General features: G+C 36.6%; 1 protein-coding gene across 2 annotated transcripts in view; it reads left to right on the top strand.

Annotated features, from left to right (window-relative positions):
- The first annotated feature begins 12,683 nt into the window (after positions 1–12,683).
- tmem117 (transmembrane protein 117) overlaps positions 12,684–19,678 on the top strand; it is a 573,994-nt gene continuing 566,999 nt past the window's right edge. For both annotated transcript variants that reach the window (XM_039760885.1, XM_039760884.1), the window contains exon 1: positions 12,684–12,958. The gene's annotated coding sequence lies outside the window, so the exon portion shown is untranslated. The remainder of the gene's footprint in view (positions 12,959–19,678) is intronic.

The following is a 19,678-nucleotide window of genomic DNA, read 5'->3' as shown; positions in this document are numbered from 1 at the left end:
TAAAGTGGCCCTTTCTACCTAATAAATGTAAAACATCATTGTGGTTTTCTCTGATTTTTTTCATAACTACTTTACCTTTTTAGTAAGTTTGGATTTTTTTGGACTTCAGGGCCATGAAATTAATCATAAATTAAAATTATTTTACCTTAGGTTGTCTGCTAAAAGCCAAGAATTTCTTGTCATTGAGTGAGTCAATCAGGGATATGTAGCTTTATGTAATATAATGCATATATAGCAATATTCATAGAGGAGTAGTCACATCATTTCATAAGAAAATGATTAATATACAAGACCAGACAATGTTAAAATATATTGTAGTAATTGCCAAAACATTAAACACTTAGTGGCAGTAGAAACAAGAATTTAAAACATCCAGCAAATTATTAAGAAAAACGTATCTCATGTCAATTGACCACACAACCTCTCCGTAGAAAACCTAATAGTTCATATATAGATCTCCCCTGATAAATTTACAATCCTATGCAAAGTGATTAGGCAAGTTCAATTACAAGATCACTTTATAGTAACACAGCTTCTTACTCAACGCTTTAGGCTGGGCCTATATCCAAGACAAATGAATTCTACATCATATTGCCTGTCAGATTACTTCAAAGTTTAGAGCACCTGGAACTAAAGATTCCAGAGCCTTTTGTGTCTTTGTTTATATGAAGAAATCACTGAGATCATCTACTATACCCTACCTTATACCTTAAACATCAATACGCTTGGTTAGGGTAGAGATAGCTAAACATTTGATGCCTTCCTTAGGTTTAATGGAGGATTTTTACATTCTTTTAAAACTTGGGGAAGTTAATGAAAAGCCTTAAATATTGTTATTATATTTTCTCACTTCTTTATTGTTGTTATTTTTGTTGCTGCTGCCTTTTGGATTAATTGTGCAGTGAAGTACAATTATCTGAATAGGCAAAAAATAAGCCATTGTAGGAATTAAATGAACAAATGAATTTTCTGTCCTGCCAAAAAAAGAATTTAACTGTAATTTTGGTGACATTTCAACAAGGCAACAAAAGCAAATCTTTCAAAATCTGAATGTCAGTGTTGAAAGAAACAACATCTAAATTCCAGCTTCATGAAAACTATTGTAAAGTTAATGTTTATATGATTACCTTACTAATACATGATTTTCACTCAATAAAATACTTCCCTTTTTAAGTTTAGAAATAAGTAGTTTTCTAAAGATTGAACAATAAAAGTTTTTATTAAGCACCGTAGATATGTAAAGCTTAGTGTATAGATAAAAATTAATTTTGCCGTACCTATAAAATGTATTCACCCCCTTGGAAGTTTTCACATTTTATAGCAAAACAACATTGAATCATTGAATATGGCTTTTTTGACATTGATCAGCCTTTCCAAATGAAAGTTACTGTCATATTATTAAATTGCATGCATAAAATTTTAAGAGTTAAAAATGTTTGCTGTCTCTAGAACAAGAAGTAGATGATTTTGTTTATTTTATTTTTAAATGATTATTGTACTTTAAATCTTCAGTAACACCTTGGGAAAATCAGGGTCTGTCTCTGCATTTCTTGTTTGGGAGATATGCAAGCTGTAGATTATTGCTATTGGTTTTCAAGGTTTTTAGGCCGTATATTAAAAAAAGACTGACAGTGTGTCACCAGTGAGCTGGAACAAGCTCTGCCACCTGTCTAAACTGCGACCTCTTTCATAAAGAGTAAACATGACACAAGCTCCATTTAAAATTTTTGCACGTCACTAGGACAATGAATGGCAATGCCAGTGTTCACTCAAGTTAAATTTCTTTTCTACAGTACCTAGAGGAAAATGGATACAGTATTTTCTTCACATTTTGGAAACAGAAACTAACTTAGCTCACCATCACCAGTCTTTTCAGCTTGCATGCAATTGTAAACCAAACCCATTTGAGTTTCTGTGGTTACCAAGTAAACAAAATTAAAATGCATGACCCAAGCTGTTTACTTTATATTAGTTCACATTTTGCCTTAACTAGCATAATAGACACAGTATTCTAAGATCACAGTACTCTTGTGAAAACTTAACTTAAGAAGATTAGACTGAAGGGAGATGCATTTCCATTAGCATTGTTCCTAAAATGGGAAACCTAAGAAGGTGTTCATTTGTCATATGTAAAACCCTTACTTTAGCCATAGATTCCACCAACATTTGTATAGCCTAATCAAAAATGGTTTAAAATTAATTTATGCCTAGACTAGAATGAACTATTACTTTTCAGCACAGCCTCAAACCTGTTTTAATGTGTCTAATCCTTAGTATTTAAGCAATTATTTTTTATGTTTCTGTGTGTACCCATCTATTCATTTTCTGAACCCATTTATTCTGGCACAGGATTGTGGGGACACTACCTTGTATGAAATACTTATCCATTGCAGGATACACACACCCGCACTTTATCTTTATCATATACAGATTTAGATTTACTATTTATGAAACTCAAATGCACATCTTGGGTCTGTTGCACTTGGAGTCAGTTATTATCAAGTGGGATACCTGGTTGACTTTACAGATGATTTTATAAAAATACCTGAAACTAGCACATTTGGACAAATTTAGAAGTGATAGATTTACATAATTGAATTCCATCTTTAACATTATTTGACTGTTGTTGGCCTACTTCACTTCAAGAAAAGAATACTGTTTGTTTTTTTATTTTTTTTGTGTGAAATTAATTAATTATTATACTAATTAATTATTAGTTATCTAAAATAACAGTGAATTGACATGATCCACTGGTATCTTGTTCCACTCATTAGGATATAATAGTATGTAATCTACTAGCCATTTTCTGTGTTTAACTTCAAGATAGATAGATTGATACTTTATTAATCCCAAGGGGAAATTCACATAATCCAGCAACAGTATACTGATACAAAGAAACAGTATTAAATTAAATAGTAATAAAAATGAAAAAAATAAAAAATGCAGACAATAGCTTTGAGTAATGTTAGCATTTACTCCCCCAGGTGGAATTGAAGAGTCGCATAGTGTGGGGGAGGAATGATCTCCTCAGACTGTCAGTGGACCAGGACAGTGACAAAAGTCTGTCAGTGGATGCAGTGGATTCTTCATGATTGACAGGAGTTTGCTTAATGCCCGTCGCTCTGCCACAGATGTTAAATTGTCCAACTTTACTCCTACAATTGAGCCTGCCTTCTTAACAAGTTTGTCCAGGCGTGAGGCGTCTTTCATCTTTATGCTGCCACCCCAGCACACCACCGCGTAGAAGAGGGCAATCGCCACAACCGTCTGGTAGAACATCAGTAGCATCTTACTGCAGATGTTGAAGGATGCCAACCTTCTCAGAAAGTATAGTCTGCTCTGACCATTCTTACATAGAGCATCAGTATTGGCAGTCCAGTCCAATTTGTCATCCAGCTGCACTCCCAGATATTTATAGGTCTGCACCCTCTGCACACAGTCACCTCTGATGATCACAGGGTCCATGAGGGGCCTGGGCCTCCTAAAATCCACCACCAGCTCCTTGGTTTTGCTAGTGTTAAGATGTAAGTGGTTTGAGTCGCACCATTTAACAAAGTCTTTGATTAGCTTCCTGTACTCCTCCTCCTGCCCACTCCTGATGCAACCCACAATAGCAGTGTCATCAGCGAACTTTTGCATGTGGCAGGACCTCGAGTCATACTGGAAGTCTGATGTATATGGATTGAACAGGACCGGAGAAAGTACAGTCCCCTGCGGCGCCCTGTATTGCTGAACACAGACCTGCAGTTCCCAAGACGCACATATTGAGGTCTGTCTGTAAGATAGTCCACAATCCATGCCACCAGGTGTGAGTCTACTACAAATGGATTGTTGCATACTAGCAGCTCTGATAGTGAGATGGTGACCAACAGTATGGTGTACAACCCCAGCTGAAATTTAAAGATGTCTGTCTAGGTGCTTTCAGGAGCTTGAATGTTTTTCAGAATTTAAAAGATTGAGTGATCTGAGGAGTGTATACAGTGACAATTGTTATCGAATTTGATTGCTTTTCCCAAATTCGAACAATGGTTCCTCACTGTTGTCTCTCATATAGCAGCTTGAAATATGAGAACCCAGGTGAAGTGTGTAGCATCTCACAGACAGCAAGTCGGAAGAGAAAGAGAATTAAGTCCTTTTGTCTTTTATCTGCCACTGCTAATTTTTGCAGCATCTGTTAAATTGGTTCTACCAATCCATCCAGTCTGGTAAATTAGAGGGAGAAAGAGCCTATTCCAGCAGCACAGGGTACAAGGCAGAAAGTAACACTAAAATGATACTAGTTTATTGGAAGGCACTTTAATGCATATTCTCAGACTTTGAGTCATAAAATAAGTTAACAGTTTGCCTTTTTGGATGAAAACCAGATTCAGAAAGAACTTTCAAACTCCAAACATGAAGTGACAGGGCTGATATTTGAATTTAAGCCCCTGAAACCTGCTGGCCCAGGTCTATACATATCTATGTTTTGAAAGATTTGCACATAAACACTGATCTTAAGTCAGTTCTTTTTGGGATATTTATATACACCTGTCATTAATATAATATTATGGCCATGGGCAGTCTTTGCAAATGGTCAACCATTAACACTGATCATCTTCTATTCAGATAAATGATACCTGTATTGACCTTGGAATTTGACATAGCAGACTTTCAAAGCAGGAAGAACACAGTAACAAGTCAACTGTTACAGTCAATGATTTTGGTCTTTCTAAGATGATCTCCCATTAGCGTGATGTAAATTAAACACAAAGAAAATGTCAAAGGTTTGGGGGATCTCCCCGTATACTTTAGGTGTCAGGTGAATGAATAACGTCTTTACAGATTGGAGTCCAAAAACAGAACCGATTATAACAACGAAGAGGTGGTATATATGGTTGGCGGAAGGAAATGACGTCATGCGTATGTGACATTCTGGAACCAGAAGTGACATCAGGAGGAAGCAGGATCTGGTGGACCAGAACTGGAAGAGATTGTTAGGCTGAGCGTTCTTCTGTTGTTCTTTAGAAAGAGAGAAGAAAGAGTTAGAGGATAGCACAAACTCCTGGTCCTGTGGGCAAATGCACTTTTTTGAGCCTGTAACTGTCTCCAAATCACATGTGTGAAATGGCAGAGAGCCCAGGACCATCGGGTTGGGTGGCCCGAACCAAGAGGTTGTGCACACGAGAAATAGCATTGGCGTTGACTTGGAGAGGCCCCAAATGATAAATGACTGAAAACCCATAACTCTGAAAGTCTGAAAACCAATGAGTGACTTATCCACTGTAAAGAAGCACGGTCAGTAACAAAGGTGAACTCACAACCCAATAGTTAGTACCTCAGCCGTGTAATCATCCATTTAATTGCCAAGGCCTCCCACTCCACTGCTGCATAACTGGTCTCCTGATCCAGTAGTTTCCGGCTCAAAAACATAATGGGGTGCTCAGCACGGCACAAAGACCTGTGTCCAAAGCGTCGGACCAGAGTATGAAAAGCAAAGAAAAATCAGGAAAAATTAGTACATGTGCCAAAATTAGAGCCTGCTTTAGGTCACAGCATGCAGACTCAGCCTTTTCATCCTGTCGTACTAATCATACTATCATATTAGGAGCCTTTTTCTTTATTAAATCTGTCAAGGGCACCAGTCTCTCTAAAAACTAGGGAACAAACTGATGGTTGTACTTTGCTAAACCGAGAAAGGCTTGAAACTGCCACTTGGTTTTTGGACAGGGCCAAATAAACATGGCTTCAACTTTGGACCACTGTGGTTGTATTATACCCTCATCCAACCTGGTAGCTCAAATATTTGGCCTCGGTAAATCCAAAGAACCATTTCTTAAGACTAATCCAAAACCTGGCTTTACCAAGAGTTCGAAGCACAGCTTGAACCTGCTCTAGGTGTTGCTTCCAAGTGCAGGAATATATGACCACGTCATCTAGGTAGGCAGCGCTGTAGGAGTCGTGGGCCATAGGACTTTATCCACCAGATGTTGGAAGGTGGCTCATGCCCCGTGCAGTCCAAATGGAAGCATACAATATTGCCAGTGTTTGCTAGGGGTACTAAAGGCGGTTTTGGCATTTGCGGACTCCGTTAAATGAATTTGCCAATACCCTTTAGTCATGTCAAGCATGGTCAAATACTTCATGCTATCAAACCTCTCGAGAAGGTCGTCCACGTGAGGCATAGGATAGGTTTCGAATTGGGATAATTGATTAAGCTGACAGAAGTCATTGCAAAACTTCCAACTCTCGTCAGGCTTTGCGATCAAGACTATTGAGCTTGACCAGGGACGATAGCACTCCTCTATCACACCTAGTTCCAGCATTCACCTGTAAAAGTTCCACTTCTACCTTTTCCTTTTCCGGGAGTTGATAAGGGTGTTCCCTGACTATCATCCTGGGCTCAGTAATAATGTCATGCTCAATTAGCGAGGTCCGGCCAGGTTGTTCACTGACTAATTCCGTTATTGAAAGGATCACTGATTCCTGCTCCTGATTCTGAATGGGAGTTAAATTAGGACCGAAGTTAAGTGATAATTTATGAGCGAAGAAAGAGTGGGGCTGATTTAGGAATGGGTCAATTTTCCTGTCCCTCCAATGTTCCAGAAGTCATTGCAAAACCACCAACTCTCGTCAGGCTTTGCGACCAAGACTGTTGAGCTTGACCAGGGATGATAGCACTCCTCTATCACACCTAGTTCCAGCATTCACTTGTAAAAGTTCCACTTCTACCTTTTCTTCTTCCGGGAGTTGATAAGGGTGTTCCCTGACTATCAGCACGGGCTCAGTAATAATGTCATGCTCAATTAGCGAGGTCCGGCCAGGTTGTTCACTGACTACCTCCGTTATTGACAGGATCACTGATTCCAGCTCTTAATTCTGAATGGGAGTTAAATTAGGACCGAAGTTAAGTGATTATGAGCGAAGAAAGAGCGGGGCTGATTTAGGAATGGGTCAACGTCCCAGTCCTTCCAATGTTTTCAGCAAATTGATGTGATATATCCGCTCGGCTGGACGTCTATTTGGTTGTTTTACCAAATATTTGACCAAACTTTTTCGCTCTTTAATTTCGTATGGCCCCTGCCATTTAGCCAGCAGTTTAAATTTAGAGTGAGGGGTAGGCACTAGGACCATGACGTGGTCACTGGGATGGAACTTCTGAAAGGATGTTACCCGGTAATAACACCGTGCCTGCGCTGCCTGGGGTTTTTTCCATGTTATCATTTAGAATGGGTTGAATCTTTGCCAATCTGTCATGTAATTGCATGATATGTTCCAAACTTTTAGTGGATAGAAAGGCCTCTTCCTCTCATGCTTCTTTTAAGATATCCATTAGTCCCCATGGCTGTTGTCTGTATAATAATTCAAAAGGGAGAAACCCCGTTGAGGCTTGAGGGACCTCCCGATAAGTGAAAAGCACTAGGGGAAGTAACTGATCCCAGAAATTTTGCAATTTCTCTGAATTAGCCATCTGTAATGGGACAAATTTGTTGAAAACGAGTGGGTTGGATAATGGATGGAAGAAGTAGCATAATCCACGAGGACTAGAACGTATTTATGTTCTCGGGCCGAGGGTTCAAGGGGTCCCACTATATTGATTAATCAAGTCTGAGAGCATTATATTATAATTGCTTTTAGCTGGTTGATGCTTATGGGAAAAGAGTACATGGAGTGCAATTTCTAGATATTAATTGCATGTGAAAATTCAGCTCATATCAATGGGTGAGATTTGGATCTTAAAGAAGGGGGGTTAAAATGAACATTTACTAAGGCCATCAAGTGCTTCCTGGAATGCCAATAAATCTTGAAGTGCTCTTTTATTTAGGGTTCTCATTATTCTAATTCTACTTACTGTCAAATGCTAGAGAGGATGACAACTAACCAGGCAGTTATCTCAGATTGTATGGTAAGACAACAAGGAATCTGTATGCTAAGGGTAAGTTAATCACATTTAATGGGGATGTGATCGTGGAAGCATAAGAATAGGCATACTTTTGGAGACCTTTGACCAGGCAGGCAGTGTGGCATTGTGGTTAAGGCTTTGGACTGACACTGTGTGACCATGTGCAATTCACTTTACCTGCCTGTTGTCCAACTGGAAAAACAAAACAAGAAATATAAGCAGTTGTATGTCAGATATTGTAAGTCAACTTGGATAATGGCGCCAGACAAATAATTAAATACTAATAATAATAAATACTCAACAACCTTAAACGAGAAATTAGCACATGCTACATGGGTGTCCTTCAGTAACACCAGGAATTTCCTGAGTTGGCACTAAGGCACTGTGCAAGAAGGTATTTGCTATTCATCTTACACTGGGTGGAATATAATGGAATATACTTTTAGAATGCAATGGGCAGAAAGTTGAGCAGTGACAACCTTGACAAAACTTAACATCATTGCTGCATCTGCATCAAGCCTTAACATCACTACTGGCACTTCCTTTCTCCTTTGCCAGATGAACAGAATATACAGTTGTGCTTGAAAGTTTGTGAACCCTTTAGAATTTTCTATATTTCTGCATAAATATGACCTAATATTCGATCATTTTCCACAATAAATAAATGACCAAGTATAATATTTTTGTCTCATTTGTTTAACTGATTTCTCTTTACTTTTAGGACTTGAATGAAAATCTTATGATGGTTTAGGTCATATTTATGCAGAAATATAGAAAATTCTAAAGGGTTCACAAACTTTCAAGCACAACTGTATTATGCACCTTACTGACAGCCAATGAACCAGTGCAGTTACTGAGTGCGAAAAGACCCAATGGGAGTCCTGCCACTCTCAGGGAAGATTCATACCTGTTCTGGGAGAAGATTGGAACCTCTCCCAACACCCATCTGCACTCATAGTGACACTGTGGTCAACCACCACTAGATACCAGGTTCTTTTATAAAATCACTAGGGGGCTCTGCCCCCTGCTCGCTTGCTCGTCAACCCCTGGCTTTGGTTATCCGGATATACAATTTAAAGAGATTGTTATTGTCATTTCATTCATTTTTATTCATTTTTTATTTCTTGACATTTTTCCAGTAATAAAGCTGCAGTGACTGAGTTATTCCCTCATCTCCTTCCCAAGATTTTTTTTTTATAATAGAGAGATATGCAGATCCACATTGCAGAAAAAATATTAAGTCAGTATTGGTATATTTGCCTACATTTTCTAGTTTTTTTAGTTTTTATATAGTAACTGTGTAAAAATGAAGAATCAGCCTGGTCATTGCCTCTGTGGAATTAGATAGATAGGTGGAACTTTATTTGTCCTCAGGGTAAAATTTGGCATTTTACAGAATCTCAATAAATAAATAGATAAATAAACAGATTTACACCACACCCTAGTCTGAACACACACCAGAATGACAAGGAAGAAAATGAAAAGGAAAAACCTCTGACCTGGCAGTTTGCAGTCACAGTGATTATTGTCGTTGGTATAAAGGAATTAGGGGGTTATGGTCAAATTTTGCATGAGGGATTGTTGTTTCTACCACATCTACAAGATGTGCACATTAGTTTTATATTGTCTAGGATGTGTGAAATCATGAGTGGTTGTGGGTGTGTACTTTGAGGCACTGGTGTCCCATTCTGTACTTAATCTGGTCTTCCACAATTAACAAGCCAGATGTTGCTGGAAGGAGCAGAACATTTCCTGTAACATTTAAAAGTGAACATTTGCAAAGACACTTTATTCCTTTCTATGTTGAAGCAGCCTGTTATGCTAAAACAGCTTGTTACTTGCTAACTACAAAATGTACCTTGTCTGTTAATGCTGTTTTGTTTTTCTTAGGAATAACCTAAATATTTAAATAATTAGTTTAAGCAAATAGTTTAATAAGCTCTGCTATATTGTGAGTCTAAGGTACTGCTTGACTATGCTTGTGTTTGTTGACAGGAGAAAAGAACAATTTTAAATCAACTGTATAATGCAGGACTGCTAGCATAATGCATGCACGGTTTTATAAGCTGTTTCTAAGTTATACAACCATGCTGCACTTCTGGCTTACACTTATGATGTCAAAAGAATGAGCTAAAGCAGCTGATTTTGGAGACATATTAGTTTTATGAACTTTAGATAATGGCAAAGAGCTTTATAAGATCAGTTATAGAGCTGATCAAATAGAGCGAAAGGAGAAAAGAAGAAAAAGAGATAGCTAAGTCAACCCATGAATGCTCTGATTTGCTATACTGCTAACACTTCAAACAATGCCAGAAATAAGCCAACTAAAAAACATAACATCTAGCAGTACCAGGTCATAAAGTGTTATTTGTTTTTTTTTATGGAAATTTCAATTGAATAATACTTTTTTATTATTAATATAATTTGCATTCCATACAAATCAATCAAGTTTTACATAAAGAAAATTTGAGTTAAGAACAAATCGATCCCCACCCCTAAGAGAAAGAGCAAGCCAAACAGCATGAAATTTAAGACCTGTAAACATACCTAAATTAATAAATTCTCTGTGCTTTATAAACTTATTTTAAAATAATACTGATTAGATCCTGCCATGTTTTGAAAAAAGTCTGTATGGATCCTCTAACTGAGTATTTGATTTTTTCCAATTTCAAATAGTATATAACACATCAGTTTCCCACTGACTTAAAAGAGGAGAGTTTGGGTTCTTCCAGTTTATCAGGATAAGTCTGCATGCCAAACGTGTAGTGAATGCAATCACAGTTTGTTTGTCCTTCTCCACTTTAAACCCATCTGGGAGAACACCAAACGCAGCTGTTAATGGGTTAGGAGGGATTGTGAGTCCAAGGCTGTCTGAAAGGTAATTAAAATTTTTCATACAGAATGATGTTAATTTGGTGCAGGCCTAGAACATGTGACCCAGTGAGGCTGGGACTTAATGCAACATTCGCAGGTTGGATCATGCCCTGGAAAAATTTTGGAGAGTTTTAGTCGAGACAGATGTGCTCGATATATAATTTTGAGTTGTATAATTGTATGCTTTGCGCATATGGAGCTCGAGTTTTCAATTGTATAATACTTTAAGATTTAAATTTATAAAAGCTCTCTTTTCTGCCTGCACTTGCTCTACTTCACTGCTAAGGACTGAGAATCAAGTTCCTTTCTCAGCTTGTCATTGAGGCACAGAGAGCACCCCCTTGATGTACACCTTGTCTATGTTAATAATGTATGACTTGTGCACTTAAGTTTAAGCTTAAGGGGTTGGGGCCATACTGCTGTTTAAACAGAAGAAGCACAGAAAATGGATGCTTTGGCATTGTAATTATACTCCTGTCTTTTGGTTGTGTCTTCGTTCTGTTTTTTTTTATCCTGCTTTCATATTAAGGTACCATTTCTTTTTATTGGCCTAGAGACAAAACTATTTTGTTTCCTATATTTTTTTTATCCTGCCTTTGCTTTCTTTGGAATATTTGTGAATTCTTATAATAAATCTTTGATTATTTAAAAACCTTCTTTATGTAATTTAATTCAGAGGCTTTTAAGGATTTTTTAGGCTTTTTAGCCTGTAAGCCTGCCTTTTGACTTTGAAGTTATGCTATTTGAAACTATTTGGTGAAACCTACTCTGTTGGTACCTGTGGTGGAGTTATTGAGTTATGTTGGAGACCTGTGGTGGAGTTATCTTTTGTTATTGAGAGTAAGTACCATTTTTGACATTTTGAATTGACAAAATAATAGTAATGTCACACAAACAGTAATTCCAAAAGTGGAAGACATTGCTTGAAACCTGCTACATTAGTAAGATTATAAACGTCATATTATTATGTAGAGGTTAAAGTGTACTGTATATGGATGAAATCGCTCAGTTAAAAGAGAGATACAAGACTTACTGTACTTATTAGCTAACTGAATGAATTAAAGTAGTAGAAAGTCATTCTCTGCTTTTTAAGATGTCTTTAAATTAAAAACTTTTTTAACTTAATGTATTTCTTAGACATAAAGCAATGCCAATGAATACCTTTTTATTTAAAACACAATCGGCTAATGTTTTAATCTGGAAGATCAAAATTGTTACTTTTTAATGGCACAATTCACTCACCTAAAGATATTAGTCTAGCTTATACCCTAGTTTATAGGGTATATATAAATATTTATGCCAAGTTTTAAATGCAGATTGCAAAAATGTAAAGTTCTTATTAATAAATTAAAAAAAAAGTACATTTTATATGATAAAGGCTTTTTTTGTGTCGTAATTTCTTGATGGGATCATTTATTTTTGTCAGAATCAGTATCATATTTTAAATGAAATTCTTCTTAAATAAAATGTTTCAATAGTAAATACCTTTTGATGATGGTTAATTGCCTCATTAACAACAGTGCCCTTGCTTTTCAAGTCATACTAGTGAAATAAACAAGAACACATTTTGTTTAAACCTATTAAAGGCTGTGACTAACAGGAACAGGCCAGGATGCTCTTGTTATGCATATGCAGTTCCACCTTATTTGTCTTCATCTGTCACTCTAAATCTCTCTCTACATTCATTTTATTTGAGATGCATAATTACCCAGTGAGTATATATTAACCAAGTATGTATCTCATTAATAATGCTAGGTACTGTTGGTATTTTTAAAATTTAATGAGTAAATCACTTAAAAGTCTGGCAAATAACTGAGTTTCAACACTCTGATGGGCTGTGCTGGGAATTTATTGTAGTCATCTGCTATGCAGCTTTTCTCCCTCACCCTCTCTCTCTCGCTCTCTCTCCCTTTCACTGACATTACAGTATAATGCCATAGCAGTGCTGACAAGGCATTCATTGCTTATGTGCCTTCTTTGCTGCCAAACTTAAACAATTACACTGCCAGAGAAATTAGGGGTGCAGCTGTAAATGAAAGAGGAGAGATCGCATAGCTCGTCCAATAAAACAACACAACTGTAATTTTTTCTTGTAAACAAGTATTTTTTTTCTAGTGAGTACAATGAGACTGCCAGTAACTCACCGGAGACTGAGCTTTTACCCCGAGAGCAAAACCTGAAGACAGAAGAAATAGTGGGTTTCAGGTTGGTGTATTTAGCTTAGAATGTATGCAGATGTAATAATCCTAGAGTGGCACTTCTTGCGTCTGCAACAACCTAAATACCTAGTTCTTATTTCAAACCGGAGGGAGTTTAAACATAAAAAATGTATATAACACTAATATTTTAATTCTTCAAATATGAATTTTATTTATGGTGAATATTATTTCAAAGATATGTTTAGATTCATTATTTCTGTCTACGAAATTGCAGAAAGAGCTAGAATGGAATTGAAGCTCTGAGCTAATCTTGGATCAGAAATGCAGTTCCTGTACTATTCCTGGCCTTTCAGCTCCTATTGGTTAGCTACAGAAAACAGTATTTCTTAAGGTAGTCCAGTCTTTGATAAAGAAATGAAAACAAAATGTATGCTTATTATTTCCCTACACAAATATTCTGCCTTTGCTTAGGCTATCTCATATTAACATGTGCTACTAAACTGACATTGTTAACTTTTCAGGTTTTGATTTTTCATGTTTGTTTCTTTACCCTTTGTTTGTTGGCAATAACTATATAGTTATGCACCATAGAGGTAATCACACTTGAATGATAGATTAAAACTCATCAGTACAGTAACTTGAAAAATATTTTAGTAATAATATAGTTGGACTTTTGGGGTTATTATATTTTGTCAAATCTTGCTTTATTTACCAATGTTTTGGTAAAATATTATAAACGTGCATCATGTCGACTTTATTAGGTATACCTGTGTCTCCCACATAACTGAATGCTTGTTTGTACAGACAGTGCTCTTTATAGGATGTTGGCATGTACCAACAGGTAATATGTATTTGCATTTTGATGGAAAGATGGGTAAAATTAAACATGGATATGAACATGTCAAGGTAGAAAGGACAAATTACATTTCTTTGTGACTGACATTTTAGCATCTTATATTTAAACGATTTAAGCACAGTGTTTTCTCTTCTGGTTGAAGGGTTTTTCAGTAGCTAAAACGTATTTAAAGTTTGTTTTAGGTTAGTGTAGAATAGTTTATAGAAATAAAATACCATAAACATTGCATTTTCGGGGTTGTTTTATACCTCACACCTGATGCTTACAGACTCTGCAACCTTGGACTGGATTAATAGGGCTTTGTAATGAATGGATGATGGATATTATTAGTGGTTTAACTCAATGCTTTTTTATATATTTACAGGAACAGCTGGTAAATATTATATCATTTTAAACATTAATGCATAATGGTATGTTTATTTACTGTATAAGTGTCATTAAACTTGATACCAAGAGCTTACAGATACAGTATAGTAGTACTTTGTTCTACAGTTGATGAGAGATATGCCCATCTTAAACACTAGACACAGACATGTAAAAGATTTCGTCTCTGGGCCAGATGCGACTCTCAAATGAGAATGCACGTCTGGGGATAACTGTTAAAAAGTGTGTAGTGAATGGCTGCAAAATCCTGTACTGCAAAGGCCTACACCCATAGGGCTCCTTGCTAATATAGCTTCCCCCAATTTGCTGCTGGGGTTTCAGGGAGAGAACAAAATACCTAATGCTGAGAGAAAATAAAAGGCTAAAATTGCTGTTATCCATTCAGGAGCTCAATAACACAGGGTAACTGAAGCTTAATAATTAATTTTCTCATTGTAATGAGTGCGACAACAGTGAAGACAGACAGACATGTGGATCACTGCAGCTACTGGGCTCCACACGATTGCAAAGTGCCTCTCTCTGCTACGACGTCTTTCTGTCTTTTTAAATATTGCATCACTATATGGCATAATAGCAGCAAATAAAGTTTAGCTGAGCATTGTGGTTTATGGATGTACAACGTGTTAAAACGCCGTGGCTGTTTTGTCATGGCATGTTTACATTTTCAGTTACTCAGTGATGTTAAATTTCATTTGGCTCTTCATTCAAAAGGTGGATGTTGTGCAGCCTCATCTGTGCATCTACTGGTGTTGTTAGGCAGACTTGTTGATTTGGGTGTTTTGAGTACTGAAATCTGAATCACCTTTGGCTGTTAATTATCAGCACTATTAACAACAGTCATTTTGACAAAGTGACACATCGTTTACTTCAAATTTATATTTTGCATTTCATATTTTCATTAATATAGCTGCCAGTTCTTTCAAAAATACATTGCCTCCTACACTATAGTCCTAATGATGAGGAACAGAGAGGACGCACAACACCTGTGACAACATATCATTCACTTTTATCATTTGTTCATAGATGTCTTCAGATGCAAATGTATAATCTAATACTACAGAAAGATTTTTCCATTGCATTAGGTTATGTTTATTTTTAACAGCTGCATTGTGTTTTCTTTACATACAACACAAATTTAATTGTCTAATATGGTTTTTGTTGGAGAATCTTTAACTGTAGACGGTTCGTTGTAAACATAAGCTTGCTCTCTGGCAGACCAAGTTAACAAGAGCACCTCTGATATTTGCAATTCAAAATCACTGGCCCTACTTTTAGTGCAGCCTTCATGAGGCATTGGATTAAAAATGTTTAGAATTATAATACTCAGTGAGTTGTTTAATTGCTCCAACCAGTTTTAAGCAAGATTTACTCATGGTTATCTCACTGTCTGGCTTTTTCTCTGGACACTGTTGCTTAGGACATGCTTGCCAGACAGCTTCAATTTAATTCTTTAGCTTAAAGTGGTACTACCACCTTAAATGTCTAAAATCTATTTTGTTAAACTTTCACTTTTCTTGTCCAAATACACTTCCACACAAAAGCTACTTAAGCTTTTCTATCAATAAAAATGTTTTTCAGTCCTTCCAGTTGAATTTAGATGTTTTCTATAAAGCCTGTTCTTTTTACGGCCTCCCTCTTCAAGTTTTTACCTGAATTCTTTCCAAACATATACATTTTCTCTATGAACCTCCTTTTCTAGTGTTTCAACTGAACTATTTTGTCTCATCTTCTTGATATCAGATTATGGCATCCTGTCAGTGTTTCTATGAGTACACTGCTGCCATGAAATCCTTTCACAAGTATTGATTGAATGTGAGGTCATGTTAATCATTATCTCAGGAATGGTATGAAACTAGCTGACATAAATTAATAAAGATTAAATGTTAATGGTCTTTGAGTGTGATTTGAGGATTGTTTTGACCAGGAAAAACAACAAGTTCAATAGAAAAATAGAAAAAGGAGGAAAAAGTCAAAATATCACAAAGTCAAAAATTTTTGCCAAATGTCTTTAAAGGAAAAAGAGTAAGTTGGAGTTCTTAAGGCAAAATAAGTACCTGACAAACTGTCTGACACAAAAATGACTAAAGCCTTGAAAAGAAAAACAAAAAAACACAAGAATACAGAATCATAACAGTGGAGACAAAAGAATGATTAAGGGTTAGATATTTAATATAACTAAACAAAAATTTTGTTTTGGTCTGATAACTTTTATTTATGATTTTTCATAAAGGGGACAGATATATTTCTGTTTTTGGATAATATTTTTCTTTAAGCTTTGTTGTTTTTGTTATTGTTATTTTTTGATTTTCACCACAGCAGCATTTAATTATTTAGCAGATACTCCCAATTTTTGAAAACTGTTGCTATGACATGACCATGCTTTTCTGGGAATGTGACCACTGAAACAGGTCACTTTGTCCAAGATTATGGATATAGTCTTCTTAATTAGTTAGTGATTTAGTGTCTGTTTCTCTGATTACTTCAGTTCAACATCTTTGAACATTGTTTTCCTACAGTAAATTTAATTTGTGTTTTTAAGGTGATATTTGATTAAGATAGATTTTCTGATTTTCAAAAACTTGTAACTCTTTGGTTTTTGTCTCATATACATCTCCCAGACTGTGATTCCTTCTAAAGTTTAGAAGCATTTAACAAAAATGAAGAAAAAAACGTTTGTGCATAATAAGATGTCATTTGAAAATAAGCATCCTGATGAGAAGCATACATGTCAGGGAGGCCAAGTCCAAAGGCAGCTCATTTTTCATGTCTCAGAAGGCCAAAACAACCAAAGCCACTCAAGCTCTTAACAAACCTGGGTGTCATGATAGAAAGTGGCAATATAAAAGACATTATGAAATATCTCACATAAGAGCTTGAGTACAGTTTGTCCAAATGCATATTGGAAATATCAGGTAAAAGACAATAGTATGATCTGATCAAACCAACACTGACAATTCTGGCTTTATTATGTATCCCAACAACAACTTGTATCATCTGCATAATACCAGCCTTATCATAAAGAATGCATGTGGCAGCCTTATGCTATATAGGCACTTGTCTGTGTCAGAACACTTGCAAAGATACACACCCAAATATATGGAATTAACTTTAGAAGTCCCTGAAGAAAATCTGTTGCAGTTTGAAAAAACTCTTAGATTTGGGAGGTTTATCTTCCAATAGGACAATGAGTTGAATTGAATAAAAAGCAGAATTTAATCTTCCAACAGTGTCCGAACTAAGAATTTATGATTTCATTTTTTTTTTTGCTATTCTCACAAACTTTGAGGTAACTTGTGCCACTTTCTAAAAGTTTGTATCTGTCAAAACTTAAACAGAAAAAGCGATGTAATCAGTTATTTCTAATGAATTGATTTATTAAAATCCACAGAAGTAGGTATTTAGTACAGAAATCAGTGTTGCTCCCTCACAGATCTGTAGTCCCAAGTTTAAATTTTAGTCTGTCTACTGTACACTTCAAATGTATGTTTCCCTGTGTTCCAGAGAATTTCTTCCAGATGCTTTGTTTTCCTCCTACTTTTCAAAACGTATAAAGTAGCAAGGTATCTCATAATTTACTCGGCTTAAGTGAATGAGGGTCTGTGAGCTTAAATGTAATCTAATTAATTACATTTATTGATTTTTATTCATTGATTGTACTTTTTTATATAATTAACAGAATATGTTCAAACCTTTTATTTAGCTTTTGAACATTTTAGGCTGTCTCAACATTCATTTTGTGCTCATGATCAAGTTCTAATTTAAAGATGTTGATACAGTGCCATGTTTCTCATTTTCCTTTTGTTATTATAAAGTCACATTTTAGAAAGCCTATTCAAGTCAGGGGTCTGTATCGAAAGAGTGACACTTCATAGGGGTGACATTTTATTGGAGTGACATAACGAGTCACCTACCACACACAACTGAAAGTACGCTCGCCAAAAAAATTGTTGTAGCCTCACCTACCACTAGGATGGTTGGTTGGCTGGTTATCACTCCTTTGAAATTTATATCTGAGGTTTCACTCCTTCGTTATGTCACTCCTATGACATGTCACTTCTTTGACTAGGACTGCAAGTCAGTAATGCTCATTTAGATACCTTGGCCAACACACAAGTTTACATACCATCTGTGTCTTATTCAATTTTTCTCAACATTTTTGGTGTTGCAACCCAGTTTTTACCACGCATTTGTCCTTGTGACCCATCTTGACCCAGTTGTTGATTCAACCGTGATCATTAGAATGGGGGGCCCCATTGCTGTTTCAAGGAAGATCATCAGTGTGGTTGTGAGCCCGATGGTCGTAGTGATGCCCCACCACAACCCATTTCCATTATAAACAATAACCAGCGATTGAAAAGCACTGCTTTACATAACTGCTGACTTGACAAGCAATGCTCAAAACAAAAGTGTAATGTAAAATAATAGTTAAAGTCACCTATACTACATATTTGCTATAAATGTAGAGGAGGAAAAAGAGAAACTGAGTTTCATCTTGTATGTAATTTTTAATCACCTAGACCAGAGTCATATGCATGTCATGCTTTGCAAAAAACACAGCAAGAAAATAAAAATAATAACATGAAATAAAATATTAATAATACAGTATGTAATACTAGCAAAATACCCGCGCTTCGCAGCGGAGAAGTAGTGTGTTAAAGAAGTAATGAAAAAGAAAAGGACCAGAGAATCTTATTTCTCACCATCTCAGAGTCCTGTCTTTTAGCAAACTCCAAGATAGAACTTTTTAGCCTTAATTCTAAGCAGTATGTGTAGAGACAACCAGGCACTGCTCATCACTTGTACAATACAGTCCCCACAGTGAAGCATGGCGGTGGCAGCATCATGCTGTGGGGGTGTTTTTCAGCTGCAGGGACAGGACAACTGGTTGCAATCGAGGGAAAGGTGAAAATGTCCGCTCGACAGAAGCAGTGTACACGGGAATGCTCACCGCCAAATATACCAATGTGAACAGCTGCCCCAAGCTCTCATTCAGATTTTTCTGATGAAGGAAGTCAAGGAGATCAGTGGGAGATTTTCCTAAAAAATCATCCATGGCATACATTACAGTCAGTACTGTTTTTAGCTGAGACAGATCAAAAAGCGCTCCGTGGCTCTTTTGTTAAACTTGAGAAGGCTGCATGCGTGAAATTTTTCTTGTATTCCCGAAACTTCTGGGGCTCGAGGAGTGTGACAAACATCAGGTTTTCGTGGTCTTGAAATCTGGTCTGTGTCTGGCAAATAATATTGTCCAGAATCCTGTCATGGAGTTGGCCGTAGTGCGCGCGATGATCTTTCGCTTGGAGCGTTTGTGTTGCGTTCGGTGGCCTCGTAGAGTTCCTCATATTGGCTTCTATCCAATCAATGGGTCTGAATACGGTGACATTGCCACACGCCTGCTAGAGGGCCCTACTGACACCAACTCAAAATCTGATTGGTTGAAGCAACAGGTTAATTGACATTTATTCTGTGTTAGAGTGCCTACACAACGGATTGTGAAAGCCTCTCTGCCTGGCAACAAATGATGAC

This window comes from Polypterus senegalus, chromosome 8, assembly GCF_016835505.1.
Source record: "Polypterus senegalus isolate Bchr_013 chromosome 8, ASM1683550v1, whole genome shotgun sequence".
Taxonomy (NCBI): domain Eukaryota; kingdom Metazoa; phylum Chordata; class Cladistia; order Polypteriformes; family Polypteridae; genus Polypterus; species Polypterus senegalus.
Note: the sequence above shows the minus strand (reverse complement) of the source record. Positions and strands in the feature narration are given on the sequence as shown.